Source organism: Erinaceus europaeus, chromosome 14 (genome assembly GCF_950295315.1).
Source record: "Erinaceus europaeus chromosome 14, mEriEur2.1, whole genome shotgun sequence".
Lineage (NCBI taxonomy): Eukaryota > Metazoa > Chordata > Mammalia > Eulipotyphla > Erinaceidae > Erinaceus > Erinaceus europaeus.
In genome coordinates, this window is record NC_080175.1 from 17,798,193 (window position 1) to 17,802,408 (window position 4,216).

Genomic DNA, 4,216 nt, shown 5'->3' on the forward strand with positions numbered 1-4,216 from the left:
TCCTTTCCCTGGAGGTACTTTCAGGTAAATGAATTCAGTGAGTCTCAGTAATTCCAGTGTTTCCGCCCCCCACCCCTGTTGGGACAAAGCACAAAGGCTCACAGTAGGAATCTGGACACATTTAGCATAACAAGGTCCTTGGAAAAAGGCTCACCAGGACTTCTCCTGTCTCATTAAAAATTTTCGGGTTTTTTGGAGCACTGCTCAGCTCTAGTTTAAGGTGGTGCCGGGAACTGATCCGGGGCTGTGGAGCCTCAGGCAGGAGAGTCTCTTTTCATAACCATTATGCTGTCTACCTCCGCCCCACATTAAAGTTTTGTGTGTATTCTCACCCTCCCTTCTGGCTCCCCTCTCTCCCTCCATTCCATTGGCTCTCAAAAGAGGACCTGGACCGACTTCTCATGGACTTGGAGATTGACTCCTGCCAAGGGGAGCTAAACTTTTAACAAAACTTCAAACGAAAGGAAATGAAGTCGATTTTCGGGTGCTGGAGAGTAGGAGTAGAATTGGGGAGAACTTGCAAGAGCCTTTGTGAGTCATAGGAATCACATCCAGCGAAGGACGGTGTGGATAGTGCTTTCAAAAGCTCCAACCACTCTCCTTACTTAGTCATTCCTTACATTCCTGTAAGAAATACTCACTTCTGGGAGTCGGGGCGGTAGTGCAGCGGGTTAAGCGCACGTGGCAGGAAGCGCAAGGACCCGCATAAGGATGCCAGCTCGAGCCCTCCGGCTCCCCACCTGTAGGGGAGTCACTTCACAAGCGGTGAAGCAGGTCTGCAGGTGTCTTTCTCTTCCCCTTCTCTCTCCATTTCTCTGTCCTATCTTAATAACGACATCAATAACTACAACAAAAAACAACAAGGGCAACAAAAGAGAAAACAAAGATATAAAAAAGACTTAATAAAAACAGAAATATTCACTTCTAGAATCTGTTCCTGAAGGAAAGTTGAGGGACCTCCTCTGAGCCTCTCGCTTCTCGGGTTCTGGGGGGAGGGAGGTGGTTAGAGAGAGAAATGCAGAGTGGGGGGAAGAGAAGACTATCTCATTTTACTTTGCTCCCCCAATTCATTCCCATTCGCTTGTTTGGGGGTAAATGCAGAAGCAGGTGTAGGGCCCTGGACTACACCAGAACAAATTTAGGGCCACTGGGGTATCGCAGCCAAAGAGACAGGGTGGAACAATGGTTAGCGCTCCACCCCTCTGGCTGGGGCCAGGGTGTTCATTGCACAATCCTGATTGAGAATGCAGCCGGGGCAGTTCCCACGGGGCTCCCAGCTCAGGGTGGGACCCCCTTCTTGCGGGGCGATTCGAATCACAGTCGGCAAAATATTAATTATTGCTGCTTCCAAAGCGCCACCAGCGGCGGGTGCCGGGCCCTGCCCAGGAAGTGCCAATCACCGGCTTCGCGGGCGCTTGAGTCACCCAGTGGGACTGGGTCACGTGAGCCGAGCCCGCCCCTGTGGAGCCACATCCTGGAAGCCCGCAGGGATCTGCCCTGGGCGGCGGGCTACGGGCAGGAGCTTAGAGCAATAGAGGCTGTAACCTCAGTGCACCGTGGCGGCGAGTTTTTCGCCTTCTTTTTCCAGAGAAGGTTAAGTGATAGGAGTTTTCTTTTTTCTTTTTGCTCCAAAGTCCCAAGCTGACCAGAGGCGGAGCTCCCGTCCACGGGGCACTTTCCACTTCACTAATGGCAGGTCATTTCACAAGCAGGATAAATCATCGCGCTCTAATCAGTGGTTGGGCAGATCGGGAACGTGAGAAAGCTGTGGGCAGTGGGTCCCGGGCCGCTCCCCACCTCCGTGCATGTCCGCGAGATTGAGGGTCAGAACGCATTAGCCTCCCTGCACCCCCACCCCCACTGCCTTCCCCACCTGCAGAAGGTCTGTAGGGACTTCAGGAAACAGCTTCCTGAAAGTTGTTTCTTAAAGTCCCTGTGGAACTCTGCCTCATACATGCAAACCTCATACATGTATGAACATGCTCTACCACTGAGCCCCTTTTTGGCGTATTTATTTATTGGGTAGCAATAGAGAAATCTGTTTTAGTTGGTGTTAGATAAGCAGCAATAGGTAATCTGAGAAACTTCCCAGACTCTGCAAAGCTAAACAAACAAAAACAAAACCCTTCATAATTTCTTTCTTATTTTTTTTTTTTTGAGAAACTTTTTTTTTTCCCTCTAGGGTTATTGCCGGGGCTCGGTGTCTGCACCACGAATTCACTGCTCCTGGAGACCGTTTTTTCCCCTTTTGTTGCCCTTGTTGTGATTATTATTAATATTGTTGTTGTTGCTGTCGTTGGATAGGACAGAGAGAAATGGAGAGAGGAGAAGACAGAGGGGGAGAGAAAGATAGACACTTGCAGACCTGCTTCACCTCTTGTGACCGCCTGTGAATTTCTTTTTACTTTTGTTTTCTTTCTTTCTTTTTTTCTTTTTTTTTTTTTTTACCATAACACTGCTAGGGATTGAACCTCAGACCTCAGAGACTCAGGCTTGAAAGGCTTTTGCATAACCTTTATACTGTCTCCCCAGCCCGCCTGTGAATTTCTTAATGCATTCCATTTCCTCCAGTGTCTCTCTCTCCTGTAACAGTGGGAACAGTATTTGGGAATTGGTACCATCCAGTCTACAGGATATTTTTGCAGCGGGTGAAGAATTATTACACAGTCTTTAATAGGGACCAGGCTGGGTGGTGGCACATCTTGGTTGAGTGCACATAGTACATTGCTCAAAAATTCAGGTTGGAGGGGGGAGGTCCCTCACCTGCAGGGGGAGTGGAAACTTCAGGAGTGGTGAAACAGGTTTGCAGGTGTCTCTCTTTCTCTCTTCTTCTCTATCTTCCTCTTCCCCCTCAATTTTTCTCTGTGTCTTTGCAATAAATAACTTTTTTTTTAAAGGGCCAGGAAGTGGCTCAGGGGGTAAGCATAGTTTGCATGTATGGGGCCCTGGGTTCCATCAGTCACACCGTATAAAAGAGCAGTGTTCTGATGTGTATGTACATGTCTCCGAATAATACATAAGTAAACACAAACATAAATAACACAGTCCTTAATAATGTATAGAATTGCCTATGTGATAACACAGTACAGCAAAGATGAGCACAGCTGTTTGAAAGGAGAAAAGAAATGTAAGAACCAAAACCAATACCCAAAACACAGCTTGGAAGGAGCCACCAAAATGTTGATAGCGGTTTTCTGTGGGTGGTAAGTGATTTCCTTTCCACTCTTAGAACTTTTAAGTATTTTTCAACATGTCTATCTGTGACATATATTAGTTTATCGTGAGAACGATCGGTGTTTTACTTAAAATGGGAGAAATTGAATCAGAGTAACAGTAGTAATAATAATGAGGATAACAACAATCATAATAGTAAACTAATATTTACTGAGCATTTATCAGGTGCTTTGCAATGAGCTAAGCAAACATTTTGTCACTGGAAAAAAAAAAAAACTTTCAGGGGGTGGCCCAGGAGGTGGCACAGTGATAAAGTTTTGGACTCTCAAGCATGAGGTCCTGAGTTTGATTCCCCAGCAGCACATGTGCCAGAGTGATGTCTGGTTCTTTCTCTCTCCTCCTATCTTTCTCATTAATAAATAAATAAATAAATAAAATCTTTAAAAAAAAAATCTTCCAGGGGTCCTGGTTGAGTGCACATGCTACCATGAGCAAGGACTTGGATTCAAGCCCACCTGCAGGGGGAAACTTCACAACCTATGAAGCAGTGCTGTGAGTCTCTCTATCTCCCCTCCCTCCCTCCTTGCCTCTTTCCTTCCCTCCCTCCCTCTTTCTCTCTTCCCTTCCCTTCTCCACTACTCTTTGTCTCTATCTAATAAATTAATTAATAAATAAAATATGAAAAAAAATCTTCAGGCCAGCAAAATAGTGCACTGCTTTGTCTTGTGTGGGCTTAGGTTCAAGTTGGATGCCCCTCCCCCCACTGCCTTAAAGCTTCAGTGCTATGGCCTTTCACTTTCTCTCTCTTTCTCTCTCTCCATATATATATATCTTCACAGCATTCCTGTGAGGTAGACATGCTTGCTGTCTATATCTCACACTGACTGAGTTGTTAGGTATGATCTGGGCATTGAGTTTCTGGCTGTGCAGAATTCACAGTTCCCTCCCTGGCCAGAGCAGGACTAGCTTGCCTATGTGTGTAGACTTGGAGGAAAGGAGCACTATTTCCCCACCTCTGATAATGACCCAAGAATAAATCCTC